Raw genomic sequence first — 13607 nt, 5'->3', positions numbered from 1 at the left:
AGTGGAAGTTCCTCTGTATCCCACTCCCCACATTCTCCAGGATGGTAAGGGTTGACGTGCTGCTCAAGCCTCTGTACTTCCTCCATCCTTTGCCATTTGGCTTTACTGCTCTCACACCCTGCTCACTGCTGTAATCTACTGATTCAGAGACACTTCTCATTTATGGAAGACTTTGGCATCAAACCATGGTGTAGCTTTGCCCTCCACCATGACTCCTGTCATCAGTAGGAGTTATTTCAACATCCATGGAGATGGCCCATCCAGTATGCTAGACCTTCGGTTGTGTGATCTGTTCTCTGCTCTACCTTAGCTACCTACTCCCTGGGCCATTTCATTTCCCCAGATACTTTGCTGACACTGCTACTGTAGACATTTCCTCTCTAGCCAGTCCTCTGGTCCTTTTAGCTTGCTGTTCAAATATTTCCAATGCTCCTGCTCTTTGGCAGCACCAAGTCTCCCTGTCCCTCATTCCATCTGTCCTCTCCATCCACCAGCTTCCTCCTGTCTTCCTTCTGTATCTTACTTAGATTCCATGGTACATCATTTCATTCTTCTCTTGCCACCATCCTAATTCCTTGACCCTGTCCCTTTTCATGGTATCCTCTTTGTCAAACCACAACCCTGGACGAACCCAACTGTCCTCCTCTATAACTTGGGCGTGAACCACAGAATTCTGCAGAGAAAATTACACAATTAAGGTTGCTATCATGAGAAAATTGTGGTCACTGGCTCCAACTGAACACTGACCTGTGAACACTTCCCAGGAATCTATTTTGTTTTTTTAAAATTTATAGTCTGGTGTCCTACTTTCCATATCTTGAATCTCTGTCCCCCTTTTTCCTATGTCCCCCCGAGGAGATGTTATTTCCCTTCATTTCACAAGGAATGTAAACCATCAAACAGAAACTTTTCTGACATTTCTTTACTAGATGAATAAAACTATTGTAGCTATGCCCACTCACCCTGTCTTCTTCTCCAATCCCACATTTTGTCTAAGTCAGGCCCTCTACCTGTGCCAGCTGTACCCACCTTCTCAGAAAATTTTATCTATATTTTCAATCTCTCTCTCTCTCTCCTGGTTAATTTTATCAACATCAAAGCATGCTCAAATATCTTTAATAATCCCTCCCCTAATTCTACATTTCCATTTTGATACCACTCTCTTCTTCCTGATCTCTTCAAAGCCAGCTTTCTTGGATGAGATATCTAGATTCACTGGATCCATTTTTCCACATCCTGTTTACTCCTTAACCTATTCAAATCCTGACTGGACCACAAAATGACCTCTCTGTTACTAAATTCAAGGGAGATTTTCCATCTTTATTTTATCTGACCTCTTGGGAGCACTTGGTGCAATTGACTTTCTCCTTTTTTTCTTTAACACTCGTGTCACTTGCCTTATTTTCTTTCTACCTCTCCAGCCATTATTTGGTATTCTTTGCCAGCCATTTCTGCACCACTTGACTTGGTATTTAGAATCTTTCAAGACTGTCACAATGGCTCTTTTATTTCACTTCACCCTACATTCTATCCCTAGGCAATCTCTTCTTCCACAGTTCCTTTTCTATCTATGTGATAATGACTCCCAAGAGGTTGTGTGATGATGACTTCTCTTTCCAGTCAAACGCATATATCCAACTATTACTCAACCTGCTTGTATAGTCTGTGGTTACCTCAAGCACATGTGAAAAATATGGAGCTGTCTTCTTTCCTTCACAAGTCTGTTTCAACTTCTGTTTCACATAATTGAAACACAAGTTTAGAAACGAGAATCTAGTGGTCACCTTCAATTCCTAGTCATCCTTCACCCATCCTACATAACTATCTCCAAGGTCTGTTGATTCTACCTCTTCAATGTCTCTCAACTCCACACTCTTGTCTTTATTCCTCCTACTATCTTCCCTTCTGCTCTTTTGTCCTTAGTCTCAACCACCATTATTATTCTCCTAGATAACTAAAGAATCTCTCACATGGTTTTATTGCATTTATTTGTGTCTGTTTTAATTTTTCTGACCGAGGTACAGAGACAAAAAAAATGGTGCAGGTTTTAGGTGTACAATTCCTTGATTTTTCTAGATGCATACTCCCATGGAGAACCAATGCCCCAGTGAAGAATATTTCCATCACCCAGAAAGTTTCCTTATACGTTTTTCTAGTCAGTCTCTGCCACAATAACTCCGGTCCCAGCCCAGGGCAACCAGTCTTCTGCTTTCTAACATCGTAGTTTAGTTTTGCCTGTCTTAGAATTTCATATACGTCAAATCATAAAGCATGTACTCTTTTGTGTCCAGGTTTTTTGCTCAGTATGATGTTGATAAGATTCAGTAACCCTTTCTTTTGTATTGGTGAGAAACGTTCCAGTTATGAAAATACCACAACTCGTTCATTAACCAGGGGATGGATGTTTGGTTGTTTCTAGTTTCTGGCTGTTGTGAATAAAGATGCTGTGCATTTTGTACTGATTTTGTGGACATATGTTTTCATATGTTTTAGTAGAGATACTTAAGAATGGAATCTTGGGTCATGAATAGGTGCATGTTTAATTTTCTAAGAAGTTGCTGAACTATTTTCCAAAGTGGTTGCACCATCATCACACAGGCTGGCTATTATATATGAGAACTGCAGTGGCTCTACATACACAAAAACACTTAAAATTATCAAATGTTTACATTTCTACCATCCAGAGATATTGTAAAATGGCTGTTCAAGTCATTTACCCATTTTTTTTTATTAAGCTCCTATTACTAAGCTCCTTATTTCTACTTTTTATTTAGCTCCTTATTTCTATTTATAGTCTTCATTTTATCACAGGATCCAGCTCATAAAAGTTACTCAAAATTGTTCTGGACTTAATTGAGCTAAATGCCATCTCATTCAAGGGCCAGATGTACATGTTCCCTTGGCTACATATTAAAAGAGTTGGCAAGGCCCAGGCTTAGAAGCTGCAGAAGAGAAAAGGAGAGAGAAAGCTAAGGTGAGTCTATCCAACGTCATTTGTGTCTTTTCTCATAGTCCTTTTCAAGATTTGATTTACATTTTTGACTGGTTTTCCCCAGCCAGGAGCAGCTGCTTACTTTGAAAAGCACAATGTCTGGGAAAATATTTGGATGAAATTATACAACTAATTGCACAATAAATCCCATCAGGTTCAGACCTAGTACTGAGGTTGGCTGGTACATGAGTAGACTTAACAGGAGCTGTTTTGTTTGCACCAAAAAAAAAAAAAAAAAGTTTCTCTTCCCCAGGTCTCATATGCTAATTTGAACTCTGTATTTCTAAGGTTTTCTTTCACTAAATTCTTCACATTACCAAAATGAAATCTCTGCTTCGGCCAGACGACTCTCCTTATTATTTTCCAAACATGGCTGCCCCCTTCACTTCCTTTGTCTCATCCCATCTTCATGCCTGGTGTGAAGGGGACCTTTTGGCAAGTAACGCTTTGGAGTTACGCTTATGAGCAGTGATCCATGTCAGCAGGAGAGGCTGAGCTTTTCCCCCTGCTTTTATTCAGGTGCTCCTCTCTGCAGAATGTAAAGAGTCCACAGCGAATGATACAAAAAAAAAAAAAAAAAAAAAAAAAAAAAACAACGTTGTTCAGAGGGACTTGCTGGCTCAGGCAGAGGGAGGAGCACAGGATGAAGCCAACTACCCAAAGTTAGAAGGGAGGGAAGGAAGGTTGCAGAGGAACTGTGGGGGAGAGATTCCTGGGAGCAAGCCGGGAAAACTGGCACTGATGGGAAGGTTCCTGATAAAACAATAAAAGAAACATGCCCACCAGGTGTATTTACAATTAGCGGACTCAGCAAGGCTGAGTTATTTCTTAGAACTGACAGACCTCCCAAGATATTTTGTGGCAGGGCTATACGTATTTGTGAGTTCTACGTCAGCGCGTTTGCTCCGAACACCATCCTTCTCTATTCTTTGGTTTGCCTCCGAGACAATACCAGTGATAACAGAAATATCGATGATACAAGCCGAAAACAAAATTTAGTGAGCGGAGGAGGCATCGCTAGCTTCACTTTATGGATGATGAAACTGAGGCCAAGGGAAGCTCGATTATGAGCCCAGCCTCCTCTTGTGGAAATGGTAACAATTGAAATCTGTGAGTCTCATCCTGGGCTCTTTTTGCTGAGTCACGAGAGGCGACTAGTGGGTAAGCTTGCGGGCTCTGCGGCGAGGCTGTGTGGGTGCGAATCCCAGCTTAGCCACCTCCCCGCTGAGTGCGTGGGCGAGGCACTGGAAGTCTGTGCCCGTTCCCTCCTTTGTAGGATGGGGTTAAAAACAGTGCATACTCCCTATGGCTGTTGTGAGGCTTGAGCGTGCTGGCGTGTGAGAGCTCACTCATGCCCACTAAGCACTCAATAGGTGTTAGTTCCTGCTACACTCACTGCACTGTCAGCTCTGCCTTCTTTGGCCTCTTACCTTATCGATACTCAGTGCTCAGTATTGGATACTCAGTATTCCTCAGTACTCGACACTCAGGATTCCTCAGTGGATCCTTCTTTTACCTTATTTGTAATTATCAGCTCTGTAAGGATAGAGACATGCTTTATGCATCCGCTCATAGCTTTTAGGATGGTTTCTTGCACAGGCAGATGTCAAATAAAGGTCACTTGAACTGTACTGTAAAGCAGCCAGCATACTATTTAGGAACACGGACTCTGGAACCCGACTGATCTGGGTTCAGATCCCAAACCTGCCGCTTACTAGCTCCATGCTCTTAAGCAAGTGACTTAAGCACTCTGCACCCCAGCTTCCTCATCCGAAATTAAGGATAATTAGTATTTCCCACCTTGGAAGTTCACAGTGAGGACTGGAAAAATTATTATTTGTGAAGTGCTTAGAACAATGCCAGATTCATCTTCAGCGCTATGTAAAGTGCTTGCTATTACTGTCCTTTTCTTTTTAAGGGGTCTGTCTTATCTCTCAAAGTAGATTGTAGGCTTTTTGGAACAAACAACCTTTAAATCTCAGTGGCTAATGCAGCCACTGTTCATTTTCATCCCAATTTGTGCAAATTCCAGCATGGCTGTTCCACACCAGAAACATTGGCTTTCCTGTGTGTCTTTCTTCTAAGTGATCCTGGTTCCTGACTTCATGGTGACCTGGCTCCTTTAGTTTTCTGAAATCACCATCCTTCGCACATGGCCTGCCAGAAGAGAGAGAGAGAGAGGAGATTTTTAGGTCAGGCCTGGACACATGCGTGGCATTTTGCTTGCATTCCATTGGCCCGAACTCATCTTATGATCCACCTACATGCAAGGAGCTTGGGAAATATAGGCTTCCTGTGTGTCCAGGGGGACAGTGTTTGCTTAACACAGAGTATGATCTCTGCCACACCAGGGACGAGATGGTTCCTGAAAGGAAAAGCAGAGTGATAAGAGTAGAAGAGGAGTGGAAAATGCTGTTGATGTCACTACCTTCAGATTATTTAAATATTATTTGCAAGGCGCAAGTGCCTCTCCACAATGTGATACTCTTATTGCTTTCATTTAAAGAAAAGTGGGAAAGTGATTTCAAAGGGTTAGCAGTTCTTTGTGCCAGACTGCATGGGTCCCAGCTGCATCTCAGAGCTCTCTTGGTGATGGCCTCAGCTCTTGACACAATTGTCCTCAGTGCTGCATCCATAAATTCCCCTCACTGGGGGCTCACTCGGCAGAGAGAAGAGGGCAGTGTGGTGTGTATTATACTCACCTCCAGGGCACAGTTTGTGGAGAAGTAGACCTCTACCAGACCCGGGTGCCTGGGGGCATACCCACTACAACAGCAAATGGATCAAATGAGGTTTCATTCTATAGAAGAAGGCAGATTTGTAAACAAACAATTCAGATTAGTGTTGTAACAGAACTATAAGCCTCAAGATACACAAACAGGAGATTGTACTAATTGAGGGAATAGGAAAGATTTCACAAAGAATTAATGAGTCTTAAACAATGAAAATGGACCAAAGACAAAAATGGGGAAGTCTGCTCCTGCAGAGCAGGGACCCCCAGGCCCATTGTATTTATATGTCAGACCCGGTTCATCTCCAAGGATACTAATCTGATGCTTGAACTTGAGCTTTTTATGTAATTGTGTTAGGATCGAGGTGACCAGATATCCTGTTTCTCAGGTCCTTCTGTATTCCCCAAGAAATATTTGTCAGTTCTTAGTAACTCATTTGCAAACCTGACACTTATTGAAACCCTATAATTTTCACAAAGGATTGCTCCATTGGAATTATTAGTGCCCTTCCTGTTTCTCATTCCCACTTCATCTGCTCCACACCCCAACCTGCCGCTCAGCCTCCACTCATTCCAGAATGGCATCCTGTCCTTCTGGACCTTACTTGGAAGAATGGTCCTTCACCTGATTGCCTTTAAATGCTTAATTCCACTGGGGTCCTGTCTGCCTTCGCCATGCCCTTCTCTTCCTGGATGACCGGCTTGAGACATGATGGTCTCTGTTGACAAAGTATTTGTTCAGGGATTTGGAATGAAGCCTATTAAGAACTCAGCTCTGGCAAGTTGCACAATTTCCCCAGTAGATGGCAGCAGTGTACCAGCTCTGCAGGAGCAAGCCTCTGACCCTTAGAAACAGAGCTGAATGCCACACCTATGTCAGGCACAGCCCATCCCCAAACAAGCACCCAGCCCACCAAGACGGGCTGTGTCCTGTCTATGAGGGGACTAGTGGATGACTCTGAGTTTGGACAGTTATGTGTTAATACAAAGTGGTGTGGAAAATTAACAAGAGTCGCTAAAAAAGCTGACTACTAGGGGCCAAAGTCTCAAGTCCCCCCATTAAGTAAGGCAGTCTTTCTGTTGGGGGTGGCTTGTTTTCAGCAGTGTTGTCAGCTAGCCAGCCAGACACTATAGGAGTTGGGCTCTTCATCTCCTCTTGTAGCCTGTTTTGGTGTTTCACGTTGATGTCCTGTAGTCAGTCTCTCTCTGTCTCTCTCTCCTCTGTCTCTGTCAATACAGATAAAGTTACCAGTGACTGGTCAAATTGGTTACCATGCTTCATTTCATTCCTTTTTGTTCCCAGTTCCTGCTTCCATGCCCAGGTTTGGCTTCCTTAATATGCCTGATGTACAGGAATATGGATCTACATGTCGTCATTTAGGATTCCCTAAAAGGCATGGTTTTTCCACTTTAAAGTCACGTGTTGGAACTGAGGGCTACAGAGGGGAGGGGGGTGGGGGAATGGGATAGACTGGTGATGGGTAGTAAGGAGGGCACATATTGCATGGTGCACTGGGTGTTATACACAACTAATGAATCATCGAGCCTTACATCGAAAACCGGGGATGTACTGTATGGTGACTAACATAATATAATAAAAAATCATTATTAATAAAAAAAAAATAAAGTCACGTGTTGGAGAGATGTTCTCTTTACATTGTATTTTGAGTGAGTCAGGGTGTTTGTTATAACGGGGATAAATACATTAGCTGCTTATATGCCATCGATGCAAATTCATCTATCTATGCTAATTAAGGCTTAACACGCTAAATGAATGGAACATAGAACAAATAAGCATTTTAAAATAACTATTTAAGCAAAAGTAAGACATGTTAAGTGTAAAAAAAGTATCTGAAAAGCATAAAGCACAAAGAAGGCAATACATTTTGGTATGTACATTCATGCACTCTTCCCCCGCTGAAAATCTGTATATACTGTACAGAAATATTTTTTGTAATGTCATTTTTTAAAGATTTTATTTATTTATTTGTCAGAGAGAGAGAGAGTGAGCACAAGCAGGGGGAGGGGCAGAGGGAGAGAGAGAAGGCTCCCTGCTGAGCAGGGAGCCCGATGTGGGACTCAGTCCCAGGACCCTGGGATTGTGACCTGAGCCGAAACCAAGAGTCGACCACTTAACCAGTTGAGCCACCTAGGCATCCCTAGTAATGCCATTTTTAATGGCCAGTTAGTACTCCATTCTAAAAAAGTATAATGTATTTGACCAATCCCCTGTTCTTGTTGTTGGTTTTCATTCTTTTCTGTTATAACTCACTCTTTAACGAACACACTTGCAGATAGATCTTTGTATTGATTCATGATTTTAGCCTTCATACAAATGGCTGGGAACCAAATTCTTCAGTCAAAAGGTATGCCCACTTTAAGACTGTGATATGCATTGTCAAAATGACCTTCAGAAAGTGTTTGAGTGCCCTCTCTTCACTAACACCAAATATACTAACTTTAAAAATAGTATTTACCAATCAGATAGGCAAGAGAATTCTATTTTTGTGCTACTTATAGTTCTTTGATTACTGTTTCTTGTATTTATTTGTATTTATTTCATTTTCTTATATTTATTATTTATATTTGTGCTTATTCTTTGTGAATCGCATATTCATGTAATTTGTCCATTTAAAATTTATAGTGCTTATTATTTCCATTGATTTGTATGAAGTCTTGTATACAGATGTTTATCCTTTTCTGTAATGTATTTGCAAATATTTCCCTAATTCATCATTTGCTTTTTCTTAAAGATTTATTTATTTATTTTAGAGAGAGAGAGTGAGAGTGTGTGTATGTGAGCAGGGGGAGGGGCAGAGGGAAAGAGAGAACCTCAGACAGACTCCCTGCTGAGCACAGAGCCTGACGTGGGGCTCAGTCCCAGGACCCTGAGATCATGACCTGAGCCGAAACCAAGAGTTGGCCACTTAACTGACTGAGACACCCAGGTGCCCCATTCATCATTTGTTTTTTAAAAATATTTAAAGTATCTGTTAGTTCTTTAACATCTTCATTGAGGTATTATCGAAATATACTAAACTATACATATTTAAAGTGAACAATTTGATGTTTGGACACCTGTATGCTTGTATGACACCATCACCATAATAAAGATAATGAGCATATGCCCCTATGTTTCCTTGTGCCCATGTAATTCCTCCCTCCTTCCATCCCTATCCCCATGCAACTGTTGATCTGCTTTCTGTCACTAGCAGCTAATCTGCATTTTCTAGAATTTCATATAAATGGAATCCTATAGGATGTATGATTCATTTTGCCTGGTTTCTTTCTCTTAATATAATTATTTTTATATTCATCCATGTTGTTGCATATATCAGTCGTTCATTCCTTTTCGCGGCTGGACAGTGTTACCTTGCGTAGATAAGTTGTTTATCCATTTACTTGTTGGCAGTCATTTCAATTGTTTCCACTTTTTTGCTACTACAATAAAAGCTGGCGTGAACTTTCAGGTACAGTCTTTGTATGGACATTTACTTTCGTATGTAAATACCTAGGAATGGAATGGCTAGATTATATGGCATGTTTCACTTTTTAAAAAAATTGCCAAACTGTTTTTCAAAGAGGTTGTACCACTTTACATTTCCCCCAGCAAGTATGAGAATTCTAGTTGCTTCTTCCCCTAACCAACATGGGGTATGATCAGTCTTTTTAATATTTAAATTGTATTTCCCCAGTGGTGTATAATGTCAAACATCTTTTCATATACTTATTTGCCATCTGTATATCTTCTTTGGCACTGAATATTATCAAGTTTTGAGGGTTTAAAAATATTTTGGAGTCCCTTTTTTTTTTGGAGTCACTTTTTTTTAAAAAAAAGATTTTATTTATTTATTTGACAGAGAGAGAGACAGCCAGCGAGAGAGGGAACACAAGCAGGGGGAGTGGGAGAGGAAGAAGCAGGCTCCCAGCAGAGGAGCCTGATGTGGGGCTCGATCCCAGAACACCGGGATCATGCCCTGAGCCGAAGGCAGATGCTTAACGACTGAGCCACCCAGGTGCCCCTGGATTCACTTTTTTATCAGATATATATCTTGCAAATATTTTCTCCAGTCTGTGGGATTGTCTTTTCATTCTCTACTGAAATGCCTTTGTACTTCTATTAAAAAGCAGATGTTCACATATGTGTGAGCCTATTTCTGAACTTTTATTCTCTGGCATTGACCTATTTGTGTATCTTGACACCAGTATTTCACTGTCTTGATAATAAGTCCTAGAATCAGTTAGTGTTAGTCCTCAAAATTTGTTCTCCTTTCTCAAATTTCTTTTGGCTATTCTAGGTCCCCTAAGTTTCCATATGAATTTTAGAATGAGTTTGTCAGTTTTTACAGAAAAAGCCGGATTGGGATTGTGCGGTAGATCAATTTGGGAGAGAATGGAAATTTTTACGACATTGAGTTTCTAGCCCATAAATATAGAGTATTTCTCCATTTTTTAAGGCTTTTATAAAATTACTTTCAGCATGTAGACTTTTATTTTATTTTTATTATTATTATTTTTTTTAATTTTTTTATTATATTATGTTAGTCACCATACAGTACATCCCTGGTTTCTGATGTAAAGTTCGATGATTCATTAGTTGCATGTAGCACCCAGTGCACCATGCAATACGTGCCCTCCTTACTACCCATCACCAGTCTATCCCATTCCCCCAAGGGCATCTCGGCTCCTTCACGATTCAGCTATTGTGGACATTGCTGCTATGAACATTGGAAATTGTATTGATTTGGTGAAAAATTGCAAATCATGTATACACACACATATATATAATTATGTGATGTTTATAAGGATGTGGAAAGAAAGAAGTAATGTCTATTTTTTTTGAAAGATTTTATTTATTTATTTGACAGAGAGCACAAGCAGGGGAGGGGCAGAGGGAGAGAGAGAGAAGCAAACTCCTCTCTGAGCGCGAGGAGCCCAATGCGGGGCTCCATCCCAGGACTCTGAGATCGTGACCTGAGGCAAAGCAGACACTTAACTGACTAGGCCACCCAGGAGCCCCAAAGTAATATCTGGCCAAGAAAATACTTGGGCACCTGGAAGGCTCAGTCGGTTAACATCTGACTCTTGGTCTCCAACTCAGGTCTTGACTCAGGGTCATGAGTTTGAAGAAAAAGAAAAGAAAGAAAATACTTAGAAAGGAGCAAGGGACCTAGACACATAAGTGCATTGTTTTTGAAGACTGGATGTCAAGAGAGGGCTGGTGGTCAGGATGGGGGCAGCAGATGCCGCTGGTAGCAGTGAGGAATGTGGCCTCCACTCAGGGCTTCAGGGCCTTGAAGGATGGGGTATAACATGAGGGAATCACGGAAGGAACTCTGCAAGAAATTGAAGACCAAACATGACAGCACAAAAAATCTTATGTTTCAAATAATTATTTATGTCGTGGCAGCTAAGCTTTGTCTGTGCTGTAGTTACACAAACATTCCTCACATCTAATAAACTTCATCCTGTAACATAGAACTATCTGGAAACCTGCTGTGTGGGTTGGGCATGGGGTGGAGGTCAGAGATGTGGCCCGTACTCTTCCAGCGATGACCTTGCTGGGGACCAGATTGTTTCCAGCTTTATCTTACAGCACAATGGGGACACCAGAGACCAGCAGTGGGACTCAGTGTAGATGCCTCAGGGAAGAGGGGCAGAGAGGAGAACTTATATGCTGTTCTGCAGCTCTTGGGGATTGATCCCTCTTAGAGAAAACTAGATGAACAGTGGACTTTACACTAACATTTCTGGTGGTTATTCCCCTTGATTTTCCTGTCACTCCAAACCGTCGCCATTTTATCCCTCAGCAGTTCAAAAGTCCTCTGAGTACACAATTAGCCTATTACAAGTCTGCTTATCCGTGGTGTTGGCTCCCTCTGCTGGAGACGATCATCTTTTATCTCTTTTCTTATTTAAGTGTAGCGTAGAAAGCACAAAATGTAATCAAGGACTGCCTTGTTTCTCAAGAGACCAAAGACGAGGAGTTAGCTGTCTGCTAGGATGGGCTGTGGGTTTCCTGCCTAGATGTAGGAAGATGGGCCCTCAGCTTTATCTTCCGCTCTGACCAGCGTTCCCGCACACACTCCCACCTTTACACCCATGTTTTGACGTCGCCACCTTCAGTCTCGTGACTGTCCTCTGGCTATTAGCCTCCCCTAACAACCCACCAGGACCCTGTGGCGGGCAGCAGAGCTCACTTTTAGTTCCTCAATTTGTTTGAACCTGTGTCCTCAATTGTACTTACTGAACAAACCCAACTCTGCTGGATTCCTGACCACAGCAGCCCTGCCAGCCGGCAGCCTTACACCACTCTGTCTTGATCCAGAACAGCAACCCCAAGGACAAGAACAACCACCTCAGGGTGAAGAATCTCCTGACAATTGCTTAGTTGCTCCTGGCATCCGTGCCATGTGCCAGATACGTGAGGAATGAGAAATCATGACCCACCCCCCGGCCGCCTGGCTTCCCTCTAGGCCATGGCTAGGTCTGGAGGCCCAAGCGCTACCCGAGCAGCAGGGGACATCTAGCCTTCTGTTCTTTTCTCACTTGTCACCCACGTGTTGTCTGGGCATCTGTCCTCTTCTGTGCTTCTCCCCTTGACCCAACCTCCACTCTCAAACTCATTATGTGCTTCATGACCAACAAACTCACTCATTTAATTCAATAAACTCCCATCTTCACTGAACATTCTCTTCTACAGTTTGATTTTAAAGAAATCCTGGTTCTGGACAAAATTTCATCCTTAGTCTTCTCAAGTGGAAGTTCCTCTGTATCCCACTCCCCACATTCTCAGGATGGTAAGGGTTGGCCGTGCTGCTCAAGCCTCTGTACTTCCTCCATCCTTTGCCATTTGGCTTTGCTCTCCGCCCTGCTCACTGCTGTAATCTACTGATTCAGAGACACTTCTCATTATAGGAGAACTTTGGCATCAAACCATGGTGTAACTTTGCCCTCCACCATGACTCTGTCATCAGTAGGAGTTATTTCAACATCCACTGGAGATGGCCCATCCAGTATACTGAACCTTCGAGTTGTGTGATCTGTTCTCTGCTCTACCTTAGCTACCTACTCCCTGGGCCATTTCATTTCCCCAGATACTTTGCTGACACTGCTACTGTAGACATTTCCTCTCTAGCCAGTCCTCTGGTCCTTTTAGCTTGCTGTTCAAAATCTTTTCCAATGCTCCTGTCTTTGGCAGCACCAAGTCTCCCTGTCCCTCATTCCATCTGTCCTCTCCATCCACCAGCTTCCTCCTGTCTTCCTTCTGTATCTTACTTAGATTCCATGGTACATCATTTCATTCTTCTCTTGCCACCATCCTAATTCCTTGACCCTGTCCCTTTTCATGGTATCACTGTCCAAACCCACAACCCTGGACAGACAACTGTCCTCCTCTATAACTTGGGCGTGAACCACAGAATTCTGCAGAAAATTACACAATTAAGGTTGCTATCATGTGAGAAAATTGTGGTCACTGGCTCCAACTGAACACTGACCTCTTGAACACTTCCCAGGAATCTATTTTGTTTTTTAAAATTTATGAGTCTGGTGTCCTACTTTCCATATCTTGAATCTCTGTCCCCCTTTTTCCTATGTCCCCCAGGAGATGTTATTTCCCTTCATTTCACAAGGAATGTAAACCATCAAACAGAAACTTTCTGACATTTCTTTACTAGATGAATAAAACTATTGTAGCTATGCCCACTCACCTGTCTTGCTTCCGCCAATCCCACATTTTGTCTAAGTCAGGCCCTCTACCTGTGCCCATGTACCCACCTTCCTCAGAAAATTTTATCTATATTTTCAATCTCTCTCTCTCTCTCCTGGTTAATTTATCAACATCAAGAAACTGCTCAAATATCTTTAATAATCCTCCCCTAA

This window comes from Ursus maritimus, unplaced genomic scaffold, assembly GCF_017311325.1.
Source record: "Ursus maritimus isolate PB19 unplaced genomic scaffold, ASM1731132v1 scaffold_11, whole genome shotgun sequence".
Lineage (NCBI taxonomy): Eukaryota > Metazoa > Chordata > Mammalia > Carnivora > Ursidae > Ursus > Ursus maritimus.
Note: the sequence above shows the minus strand (reverse complement) of the source record.